The sequence below is a fragment of the Megachile rotundata genome, chromosome 6 (assembly GCF_050947335.1).
Source record: "Megachile rotundata isolate GNS110a chromosome 6, iyMegRotu1, whole genome shotgun sequence".
Lineage (NCBI taxonomy): Eukaryota > Metazoa > Arthropoda > Insecta > Hymenoptera > Megachilidae > Megachile > Megachile rotundata.
In genome coordinates this window covers 442,621-457,541 of record NC_134988.1, presented here as the reverse complement: position 1 = coordinate 457,541, position 14,921 = coordinate 442,621, and positions in this window count along the sequence as shown.

Here is a 14,921-nt window from a genome sequence, read left to right as displayed (position 1 = left end):
GTATGATTGTGATTGTATGATTGTGATTGTATGATTGTGATTGTATGATTGTGATTGTATGATTGTGATTGTATGAATGTGATTGTATGATTGTGATTGTATGATTGTGATTGTATGATTGTGATTGTATGAGTATGGTTGTCTGATTGTGGTTGTGCGATTGTGATTGTACGATTGTGAATGTACGATTGTGATTGTATGATTGTGATTGTATGAATATGATTGTATGATTGTGATTGCATGATTGTGATTGTATGATTGTGATTGTATGATTGTGATTGTATGATTGTATTTGGGAGTTTGTATTTGGGATATTGTAATTGTATGATTGCGATGTATGATTGTAATTGTATGATTATGATTGTATGATTGTGATTGCATGATTGTGATTGTATGATTGTGATTGCATGATTTTGAATGTATGATTGTGATTGCATGATTGTGATTGTATGATTGTGATTGTATGATTGTGATTGTATGATTGTGATTGTATGATTGTGATTGTCTGATTGTGGTTGTGCGATTGTGATTGTACGATTGTGATTGTACGATTGTGATTGTATGATTGTGATTGTATGATTATGATTGTATGATTGTGATTGCATGATTGTGATTGTATGTTTGTGATTGCATGATTTTGAATGTATGATTGTGATTGCATGATTGTGATTGGATGATTGTGATTGTATGATTGTGATTGTATGATTGTGATAGTATGATTGTGATTGAATGATTGTGATTGTATGATTGTGATTGTATGATTGTGATTGTATGATTATAATTGTATGATTGTGATTGTATGATTGTATTTGGGAGATTGTATTCGGGAGATTGTATTTGGGAGATTGTATTTGGGAGATTGTAATTGTATGATTGCGATTGTATGATTGTGATTGTATGATTGCAATTGTATGAATGCGATTGTATGATTGTGATAGTATGATTGTGATTGTATGATTGTGATTGTATGATTGTGATCGTATGATTGTATTTGGGAGATTGTATTTGGGAGATTGTAATTGTATGATTGCGATTGTATGATTGTGATTGCATGATTTTGAGTGTATGATTGTGATTGCATGATTGTGATTGCATGATTGTGATTGTATGATTGTGATTGCATGGTTTTGAATGTATGATTGTGATTGTATGATTGTGATTGCATGATTGTGATTGTATGATTGTGATTGCATGATTTTGAATGTATGATTGTGATTGCATGATTGTGATTGTATGATTGTGATTGTATGATTGTGATTGTATGATTGTATTTGGGAGATTGTATTTGGGAGATTGTATTTGGGAGATTGTATTTGGGAGATTGTATTTGGGAGATTGTTATTGTATGATTGCGATTGTATGATTGTGATTGTGTGATTGCGATTGTATGATTGCGATTGTATGATTGTGATGTATGATTGTAATTGTATGATTATGATTGTATGATTGTGATTGTATGATTGAGATTGTATGATTGAGATTGTATGAATGTGATTGTATGCTTGCGATTGTATGATTGTGATTGTATGATTGTGATTGTATGATTGTGATTGCATGATTTTGAATGTATGATTGCGATTGTATGATTGTGATTGTATGATTGTGACTGTATGATTGTATTTGGGAGATTGTATTTGGGAGATTGTAATTGTATGATTGTGATTGTATGATTGTGATTGTATGATTGTGATGTATGATTGTGATTGTATGATTATGATTGTATGATTGTGATTGTATGATTGCGATTGTATGATTGCGATTGTATGATTATGATTGTATTTTTGTGATTGCATGATTGTGATTGTATGATTGTGATTGTATGATTGTGATTGTATGATTGTGATTGTATGATTGTGATTGTATGATTGTGATTGTATGATTGTGATTGTATGAGTGTGATTGTCTGATTGTGGTTGTGCGATTGTGATTGTACGACAGTGAATGTACGATTGTGATTGTATGATTGTGATTGTATGAATATGATTGTATGATTGTGATTGCATGATTGTGATTGTATGATTGTATTTGGGAGATTGTATTTGGGATATTGTAATTGTATGATTGCGATTGTATGATTGTGATTGTATGATTGCGATAGTATGATTGTGATTGTATGAATGTGATTGTATGATTGTGATGTATAATTGTAATTGTATGATTGTGATTGTATGATTGTGATTGTATGATTGTGATTGTATGATTGTGATTGTTTGATTGTATTTGGGAGATTGTATTTGGGCGATTGTATTTGGGAGATTGTACTTGTATGATTGTGATTCTATGATTATGATTGTATGATTGTGATTGTATGATTGTGATTGTATGATTGTGATTGTATGATTGTGATTGTATGATTGTGATCGTATGATTGTATTTGGGAGATTGTATTTGGGAGATTGTAATTGTATGATTGCGATTGTATGATTGTGATTGCATGACTTTGAATGTATGATTGTGATTGTATGATTGTGATTGTATGATTGTGATTGCATGATTGTGATTGTGTGATGGTGATTGCATGGTTTTGAATGTATGATTGTGATTGTATGATTGTGATTGTATGATTGTGATTGTATGATTGTGATTGTATGATTATGATTGTATGATTGTGATTTAATGATTGTGATTGTATGATTGTGATTGCATGATTTTGAATGTATGATTGTGATTGCATGATTGTGATTGTATGATTGTGATTGTATGATTGTGATTGTATGATTGTATTTGGGAGATTGTATTTGGGAGATTGTATTTGGGAGATTGTATTTGGGAGATTGTAACTGTATGATTGCGATTGTATGATTGTGATTGTATGATTGCGATTGTATGAATTCGATTGTATGATTGTGATTGTATGATTGTGATTGCATGATTGTGATTGTATGATTGTGATTGTATGATTGTATTTGGGAGATTGTATTTGGGAGATTGCAATTGTATGATTGCGACTGTATGATTGTGATTGTATGATTGCGATTGTATGATTGTGATTGTATGATTGTGATGTATGATTGTAATTGTATGATTATGATTGTATGATTGTGATTGTATGATTGAGATTGTATGATTGAGATTGTATGATTGTGATTGTATGCTTGCGATTGTATGATTGTGATTGTATGATTGTGATTGTATGATTGTGATTGTATGATTGTGATTGTATGATTGTGATTGTATGATTGTGATTGTATGATTGTGATTGTATGATTGTGATTGTATGATTGTGATTGTATTATTGTGATTGTATGATTGTGATTGTATGATTGTGATTGCATGATTGTGATTGCATGATTGTGACTGTATGATTGTGATTGCATGACTTTGAATGTATGATTGTGATTGTATGATTGTGATTGCATGATTGTGATTGTATGATTGTGATTGCATGATATTGAATGTATGATTGTGATTGTATGATTGTGATTGTATGATTGTGATTGTATGATTGTGATTGTATGATTGTGATTGTATGATTGTGATTGTATGATTATGATTGTATGATTGTGATTGCATGATTGTGATTGTATGATTGTGATTGCATGACTTTGAATGTATGATTGTGATTGCATGATTGTGATTGTATGATTGTGATTGTATGATTGTGATTGTATGATTGTATTTGGGAGATTGTATTTGGGAGATTGTGTTTGGGAGATTTTATTTGGGAGATTGTATTTGGGAGATTGTAATTGTATGATTGCGATTGTATGATTGTGATTGTACGATTGCGATTGTATGATTGCGATTGTATGATTGTGATGTATGATTGTAATTGTATGATTATGATTGTATGATTGTGATTGTATGATTGAGATTGTATGATTGAGATTGTATGAATGTGATTGTATACTTGCGATTGTATGATTGTGATTGTATGATTGTGATTGTATGATTGTGATTGCATGATTTTGAATGTATGATTGTGATTGTATGATTGTGATTGTATGATTGTGATTGTATGATTGTACTTGGGAGATTGTAATTGTATGATTGCGATTGTATGATTGCGATTGTATGATTGTGATGTATGATTGTAATTGTATGATTATGATTGTATGATTGTGATTGTATGATTGTGATTGTATGATTGTGATTGTATGATTGTGATTGTATGATTGTGATTGTATGATTGTGATTGTATGACTGTGATTGTATGATTGTGATTGTATGATTGTGATTGTATGATTGTGATTGTATGATTGTGATTGTATGATTGTGATTGTATGATTGTGATTGTACGATTGTGATTGTATGAGTGTGATTGTAAGATTGTGATTGTATGATTGTGATAGTATGATTGTGATTGTATGATTGTGATTGTATGACTGTGATTGTATGATTGTGATTGTATGATTGTGATATTATGATTGTGAAAGTATGATTGTGATTGTATGATTGTGATTGTATGATTGTGATTGTATGATTGTGATTGTCTGATTGTGGGTGTGCGATTGTGATTGTACGATTGTGATTGTACGATTGTGATAGTATGATTGAGATTGTATGATTGTGATTGTATGATTGTGATTGTATGATTGTGATTGTATGATTGTGATTGTTTGATTGTATTTGGGAGATTGTATTTGGGCGATTGTATTTGGGAGATTGTACTTGTATGATTGTGATTCTATGATTATGATTGTATGATTGCGATTGTATGATTGTGATTGTATGATTGCGATTGTATGATTGTGATTGTATGATTGTGATTGTATGATTGCGATTGTATGATTGTGATTGTATGATTGTGATTGTATGATTGTGATTGTATGATTGTGATTGTATGATTGTGATTGTATGATTGTGATTGTATGATTGTGAAAGTATGATTGTGATTGTATGATTGTGATTGTATGATTGTGATTGTATGATTGTGATTGTATGATTGTGATTGTATGAGTATGGTTGTCTGATTGTGGTTGTGCGATTGTGATTGTACGATTGTGAATGTACGATTGTGATTGTATGATTGTGATTGTATGAATATGATTGTATGATTGTGATTGCATGATTGTGATTGTATGATTGTGATTGTATGATTGCGATTGTATGATTGTATTTGGGAGTTTGTATTTGGGATATTGTAATTGTATGATTGCGATTGTATGATTGTGATTGTATGATTGTGATATATGATTGTAATTGTATGATTATGATTGTATGATTGTGATTGTATGATTGTGATTGTATGATTGTGATTGTATGATTGTAATTGTATGATTGTGATTGTATGATTGTGATTGTCTGATTGTGGTTGTGCGATTGTGATTGTACGATTGTGATTGTACGATTGTGATTGTATGATTGTGATTGTATGATTATGATTGTATGATTGTGATTGCATGATTGTGATTGTATGTTTGTGATTGCATGATTTTGAATGTATGATTGTGATTGCATGATCGTGATTGGATGATTGTGATTGTATGATTGTGATGTATGATTGTAATTGTATGATTATGATTGTATGATTGTGATTGTATGATTGAGATTGTATGAATGTGATTGTATGCTTGCGATTGTATGATTGTGATTGTATGATTGTGATTGTATGATTGTGATTGTATGATTGTGATTGCATGATTTTGAATGTATGATTGTGATTGTATGATTGTGATTGTATGATTGTGACTGTATGATTGTATTTGGGAAATTGTATTTGGGAGATTGTAATTGTATGATTGCGATTGTATGATTGTGATTGTATGATTGTGATGTATGATTGTAATTGTATGATTATGATTGTATGATTGTGATTGTATGATTATGATTGTATGATTGTGATTGTATGATTGCGATTGTATGATTGTGATTGTATGATTATGATTGTATTTTTGTGATTGCATGATTGTGATTGTATGATTGTGATTGTATGATTGTGATTGTATGATTGTGATTGTATGATTGTGATTGTATGATTGTGATTGTATGAGTGTGATTGTCTGATTGTGGTTGTGCGATTGCGATTGTACGATTGTGAATGTACGATTGTGATTGTATGATTGTGATTGTATGAATATGATTGTATGATTGTGATTGCATGATTGTGATTGTATGATTGTATTTGGGAGATTGTATTTGGGATATTGCAATTGTATGATTGCGATTGTGTGATTGTGATTGTATGATTGCGATAGTATGATTGTGATTGTATGAATGTGGTTGTATGATTGTGATGTATGATTGTAATTGTATGATTATGATTGTATGATTGTGATTGTATGATTGAGATTGTATGATTGTGATTGTATGCTTGCGATTGTATGATTGTGATTGTATGATTGTGATTGTATGATTGTATTTGGGAGATTGTATTTGGGAGATTGTAATTGTATGATTGCGATTGTATGATTGTGATTGTATGATTGTGATGTATGATTGTAATTGTATGATTATGATTGTATGATTGTGATTGTATGATTGTGATTGTATGATTGTGATTGTATGATTGTGATTGTATGATTGTGATTGTATGAATGTGATTGTATGATTGTGATTGTATGATTGTGATTGTATGATTGTGATTGTATGAGTATGGTTGTCTGATTGTGGTTGTGCGATTGTGATTGTACGATTGTGAATGTACGATTGTGATTGTATGATTGTGATTGTATGAATATGATTGTATGATTGTGATTGCATGATTGTGATTGTATGATTGTGATTGTATGATTGTGATTGTATGATTGTATTTGGGAGTTTGTATTTGGGATATTGTAATTGTATGATTGCGATGTATGATTGTAATTGTATGATTATGATTGTATGATTGTGATTGCATGATTGTGATTGTATGATTGTGATTGCATGATTTTGAATGTATGATTGTGATTGCATGATTGTGATTGTATGATTGTGATTGTATGATTGTGATTGTATGATTGTGATTGTATGATGGTGATTGTCTGATTGTGGTTGTGCGATTGTGATTGTACGATTGTGATTGTACGATTGTGATTGTATGATTGTGATTGCATGATTATGATTGTATGATTGTGATTGCATGATTGTGATTGTATGTTTGTGATTGCATGATTTTGAATGTATGATTGTGATTGTATGATTGTGATCGTATGATTGTATTTGGGAGATTGTATTTGGGAGATTGTAATTGTATGATTGCGATTGTATGATTGTGATTGCATGACTTTGAATGTATGATTGTGATTGTATGATTGTGATTGTATGATTGTGATTGCATGATTGTGATTGTGTGATGGTGATTGCATGGTTTTGAATGTATGATTGTGATTGTATGATTGTGATTGTATGATTGTGATTGTATGATTGTGATTGTATGATTATGATTGTATGATTGTGATTTCATGATTGTGATTGTATGATTGTGATTGCATGATTTTGAATGTATGATTGTGATTGCATGATTGTGATTGTATGATTGTGATTGTATGATTGTGATTGTATGATTGTATTTGGGAGATTGTATTTGGGAGATTGTATTTGGGAGATTGTATTTGGGAGATTGTTATTGTATGATTGCGATTGTATGATTGTGATTGTGTGATTGCGATTGTATGATTGCGATTGTATGATTGTGATGTATGATTGTAATTGTATGATTATGATTGTATGATTGTGATTGTATGATTGAGATTGTATGATTGAGATTGTATGAATGTGATTGTATGCTTGCGATTGTATGATTGTGATTGTATGATTGTGATTGTATGATTGTGATTGTATGATTGTGATTGCATGATTTTGAATGTATGATTGTGATTGTATGATTGTGATTGTATGATTGTGACTGTATGATTGTATTTGGGAGATTGTATTTGGTAGATTGCAATTGTATGATTGCGATTGTATGATTGTGATTGTATGATTGTGATGTATGATTGTAATTGTATGATTATGATTGTATGATTGTGATTGTATGATTATGATTGTATGATTGTGATTGTATGATTGTATTTGGGAGATTGTATTTGGGAGATTGTATTTGGGAGATTGTAATTGTATGATTGCGATTGTATGATTGTGATTGTATGATTGCGATTGTATGAATTCGATTGTATGATTGTGATTGTATGATTGTGATTGCATGATTGTGATTGTATGATTGTGATTGTATGATTGTATTTGGGAGATTGTATTTGGGAGATTGCAATTGTATGATTGCGACTGTATGATTGTGATTGTATGATTGCGATTGTATGATTGTGATTGTATGATTGTGATGTATGATTGTAATTGTATGATTATGATTGTATGATTGTGATTGTATGATTGAGATTGTATGATTGAGATTGTATGATTGTGATTGTATGCTTGCGATTGTATGATTGTGATTGTATGATTGTGATTGTATGATTGTGATTGTATGATTGTGATTGTATGATTGTGATTGTATGATTGTGATTGTATGATTGTGATTGTATGATTGTGATTGTATGATTGTGATTGTATTATTGTGATTGTATGATTGTGATTGTATGATTGTGATTGTATGATTGTGATTGCATGATTGTGATTGCATGATTGTGACTGTATGATTGTGATTGCATGACTTTCAATGTATGATTGTGATTGTATGATTGTGATTGCATGATTGTGATTGTATGATTGTGATTGCATGATATTGAATGTATGATTGTGATTGTATGATTGTGATTGTATGATTGTGATTGTATGATTGTGATTGTATGATTGTGATTGTATGATTGTGATTGTATGATTGTGATTGTATGATTGTGATTGTATGATTATGATTGTATGATTGTGATTGCATGATTGTGATTGTATGATTGTGATTGCATGATTTTGAATGTATGATTGTGATTGCATGATTGTGATTGTATGATTGTGATTGTATGATTGTGATTGTATGATTGTATTTGGGAGATTGTATTTGGGAGATTGTGTTTGGGAGATTTTATTTGGGAGATTGTATTTGGGAGATTGTAATTGTATGATTGCGATTGTATGATTGTGATTGTACGATTGCGATTGTATGATTGCGATTGTATGATTGTGATGTATGATTGTAATTGTATGATTATGATTGTATCATTGTGATTGTATGATTGAGATTGTATGATTGAGATTGTATGAATGTGATTGTATACTTGCGATTGTATGATTGTGATTGTATGATTGTGATTGTATGATTGTGATTGCATGATTTTGAATGTATGATTGTGATTGTATGATTGTGATTGTATGATTGTGATTGTATGATTGTATTTGGGAGATTGTAATTGTATGATTGCGATTGTATGATTGCGATTGTATGATTGTGATGTATGATTGTAATTGTATGATTATGATTGTATGATTGTGATTGTATGATTGTGATTGTATGATTGTGATTGTATGATTGTGATTGTATGATTGTGATTGTATGATTGTGATTGTATGACTGTGATTGTATGATTGTGATTGTATGATTGTGATTGTATGATTGTGATTGTATGATTGTGATTGTATGATTGTGATTGTATGATTGTGATTGTACGATTGTGATTGTATGAGTGTGATTGTAAGATTGTGATTGTATGATTGTGATAGTATGATTGTGATTGTATGATTGTGATTGTATGACTGTGATTGTATGATTGTGATTGTATGATTGTGATATTATGATTGTGAAAGTATGATTGTGATTGTATGATTGTGATTGTATGATTGTGATTGTCTGATTGTGGGTGTGCGATTGTGATTGTACGATTGTGATTGTACGATTGTGATAGTATGATTGAGATTGTATGATTGTGATTGTATGATTGTGATTGTATGATTGTGATTGTATGATTGTGATTGTTTGATTGTATTTGGGAGATTGTATTTGGGCGATTGTATTTGGGAGATTGTACTTGTATGATTGTGATTCTATGATTATGATTGTATGATTGTGATTGTATGATTGTTATTGTATGATTGTATTTGGGAGATTGTATTTGGGAGACTGTAATTGTATGATTGCGATTGTATGATTGTGATTGTATGATTGCGATTGTATGATTGTGATTGTATGATTGTGATTGTATGATTGCGATTGTATGATTGTGATTGTATGATTGTGATTGTATGATTGTGATTGTATGATTGTGATTGTATGATTGTGATTGTATGATTGTGATTGTATGATTGTGAAAGTATGATTGTGATTGTATGATTGTGATTGTATGATTGTGATTGTATGATTGTGATTGTATGATTGTGATTGTATGAGTATGGTTGTCTGATTGTGGTTGTGCGATTGTGATTGTACGATTGTGAATGTACGATTGTGATTGTATGATTGTGATTGTATGAATATGATTGTATGATTGTGATTGCATGATTGTGATTGTATGATTGTGATTGTATGATTGCGATTGTATGATTGTATTTGGGAGTTTGTATTTGGGATATTGTAATTGTATGATTGCGATTGTATGATTGTGATTGTATGATTGTGATATATGATTGTAATTGTATGATTATGATTGTATGATTGTGATTGCATGATTGTGATTGTATGATTGTGATTGCATGATTTTGAATGTATGATTGTGATTGCATGATTGTGATTGTATGATTGTGATCGTATGATTGTGATTGTATGATTGTGATTGTATGATTGTAATTGTATGATTGTGATTGTATGATTGTGATTGTCTGATTGTGGTTGTGCGATTGTGATTGTACGATTGTGATTGTACGATTGTGATTGTATGATTGTGATTGTATGATTATGATTGTATGATTGTGATTGCATGATTGTGATTGTATGTTTGTGATTGCATGATTTTGAATGTATGATTGTGATTGCATGATCGTGATTGGATGATTGTGATTGTATGATTGTGATGTATGATTGTAATTGTATGATTATGATTGTATGATTGTGATTGTATGATTGAGATTGTATGAATGTGATTGTATGCTTGCGATTGTATGATTGTGATTGTATGATTGTGATTGTATGATTGTGATTGTATGATTGTGATTGCATGATTTTGAATGTATGATTGTGATTGTATGATTGTGATTGTATGCTTGTGACTGTATGATTGTATTTGGGAGATTGTATTTGGGAGATTGTAATTGTATGATTGCGATTGTATGATTGTGATTGTATGATTGTGATGTATGATTGTAATTGTATGATTATGATTGTATGATTGTGATTGTATGATTATGATTGTATGATTGTGATTGTATGATTGCGATTGTATGATTGTGATTGTATGATTATGATTGTATTTTTGTGATTGCATGATTGTGATTGTATGATTGTGATTGTATGATTGTGATTGTATGATTGTGATTGTATGATTGTGATTGTATGATTGTGATTGTATGAGTGTGATTGTCTGATTGTGGTTGTGCGATTGCGATTGTACGATTGTGAATGTACGATTGTGATTGTATGATTGTGATTGTATGAATATGATTGTATGATTGTGATTGCATGATTGTGATTGTATGATTGTATTTGGGAGATTGTATTTGGGATATTGCAATTGTATGATTGCGATTGTGTGATTGTGATTGTATGATTGCGATAGTATGATTGTGATTGTATGAATGTGGTTGTATGATTGTGATGTATGATTGTAATTGTATGATTATGATTGTATGATTGTGATTGTATGATTGAGATTGTATGATTGTGATTGTATGCTTGCGATTGTATGATTGTGATTGTATGATTGTGATTGTATGATTGTATTTGGGAGATTGTATTTGGGAGATTGTAATTGTATGATTGCGATTGTATGATTGTGATTGTATGATTGTGATGTATGATTGTAATTGTATGATTATGATTGTATGATTGTGATTGTATGATTGTGATTGTATGATTGTGATTGTATGATTGTGATTGTATGATTGTGATTGTATGAATGTGATTGTATGATTGTGATTGTATGATTGTGATTGTATGATTGTGATTGTATGAGTATGGTTGTCTGATTGTGGTTGTGCGATTGTGATTGTACGATTGTGAATGTACGATTGTGATTGTATGATTGTGATTGTATGAATATGATTGTATGATTGTGATTGCATGATTGTGATTGTATGATTGTGATTGTATGATTGTGATTGTATGATTGTATTTGGGAGTTTGTATTTGGGATATTGTAATTGTATGATTGCGATGTATGATTGTAATTGTATGATTATGATTGTATGATTGTGATTGCATGATTGTGATTGTATGATTGTGATTGCATGATTTTGAATGTATGATTGTGATTGCATGATTGTGATTGTATGATTGTGATTGTATGATTGTGATTGTATGATTGTGATTGTATGATGGTGATTGTCTGATTGTGGTTGTGCGATTGTGATTGTACGATTGTGATTGTACGATTGTGATTGTATGATTGTGATTGCATGATTATGATTGTATGATTGTGATTGCATGATTGTGATTGTATGTTTGTGATTGCATGATTTTGAATGTATGATTGTGATTGCATGATTGTGATTGGATGATTGTGATTGTATGATTGTGATTGTATGATTGTGATTGTATGATTGTGATTGTATGATTGTGATAGTATGATTGTGATTGAATGATTGTGATTGTATGATTGTGATTGTATGATTGTGATTGTATGATTATAATTGTATGATTGTGATTGTATAATTGTATTTGGGAGATTGTATTTGGGAGATTGTATTTGGGAGATTGTAATTGTATGATTGCGATTGTATGATTGTGATTGTATGATTGCAATTGTATGAATGCGATTGTATGATTGTGATAGTATGATTGTGATTGTATGATTGTGATTGTATGATTGTGATCGTATGATTGTATTTGGGAGATTGTATTTGGGAGATTGTAATTGTATGATTGCGATTGTATGATTGTGATTGCATGATATTGAGTGTATGATTGTGATTGTATGATTGTGATTGCATGATTGTGATTGTATGATTGTGATTGCATGGTTTTGAATGTATGATTGTGATTGTATGATTGTGATTGTGTGATTGTGATTGTATGATTGTGATTGTATGATTGTGATTGTATGATTGTGATTGTATGATTATGATTGTATGATTGTGATTGCATGATTGTGATTGTATGATTGTGATTGCATGATTTTGAATGTATGATTGTGATTGCATGATTGTGATTGTATGATTGTGATTGTATGATTGTGATTGTATGATTGTATTTGGGAGATTGTATTTGGGAGATTGTATTTGGGAGATTGTTATTGTATGATTGCGATTGTATGATTGTGATTGTGTGATTGCGATTGTATGATTGCGATTGTATGATTGTGGTGTATGATTGTAATTGTATGATTATGATTGTATGATTGTGATTGTATGATTGAGATTGTATGATTGAGATTGTATGAATGTGATTGTATGCTTGCGATTGTATGATTGTGATTGTATGATTGTGATTGTATGATTGTGATTGCATGATTTTGAATGTATGATTGTGATTGTATGATTGTGATTGTATGATTGTGACTGTATGATTGTATTTGGGAGATTGTATTTGGGAGATTGTAATTGTATGATTGTGATTGTATGATTGTGATTGTATGATTGTGATGTATGATTGTGATTGTATGATTATGATTGTATGATTGTGATTGTATGATTGCGATTGTATGATTGCGATTGTATGATTATGATTGTATTTTTGTGATTGCATGATTGTGATTGTATGATTGTGATTGTATGATTTTGAATGTATGATTGTGATTGTATGATTGTGATTGAATGATTGTGATTGTATGATTGTGATTGTATGAGTGTGATTGTCTGATTGTGGTTGTGCGATTGTGATTGTACGATTGTGAATGTACGATTGTGATTGTATGATTGTGATTGTATGAATATGATTGTATGATTGTGATTGCATGATTGTGATTGTATGATTGTATTTGGGAGATTGTATTTGGGATATTGTAATTGTATGATTGCGATTGTATGATTGTGATTGTATGATTGCGATAGTATGATTGTGATTGTATGAATGTGATTGTATGATTGTGATGTATGATTGTAATTGTATGATTATGATTGTATGATTGTGATTGTATGATTGAGATTGTATGATTGTGATTGTATGCTTGCGATTGTATGATTGTGATTGTATGATTGTGATTGTATGATTGTGATTGTATGATTGTATTTGGGAGATTGTATTTGGGAGATTGTAATTGTATGATTGCGATTGTATGATTGTGATTGTATGATTGTGATGTATGATTGTAATTGTATGATTATGATTGTATGATTGTGATTGTATGATTGAGATTGTATGATTGTGATTGTATGATTGTGATTGTATGATTGTGATTGTATGATTGTGATTGTATGATCGTGATTGTATGATTGTGATTGTATGATTGTGATTGTATGATTGTGATTGTATGATTGTGATTGTATGAGTATGGTTGTCTGATTGTGGTTGTGCGATTGTGATTTTACGATTGTGAATGTACGATTGTGATTGTATGATTGTGATTGTATGAATATGATTGTATGATTGTGATTGCATGATTGTGATTGTATGATTGTGATTGTATGATTGTGATTGTATGATTGTGATTGTATGATTGTGATTGTATGATTGTATTTGGGAGTTTGTATTTGGGATATTGTAATTGTATGATTGCGATTGTATGATTGTGATTGTATGATTGTGATGTATGATTGTAATTGTATGATTATGATTGTATGTTTGTGATTGCATGATTGTGATTGTATGATTGTGATTGCATGATTTTGAATGTATGATTGTGATTGCATGATTGTGATTGTATGATTGTGATTGTATGATTGTGATTGTATGATTGTGATTGTATGATTGTGATTGTATGATTGTGATTGTATGATTGTGATTGTCTGATTGTGGTTGTGCGATTGTGATTGTACGATTGTGATTGTACGATTGTGATTGTACGATTGTGATTGTACGATTGTGA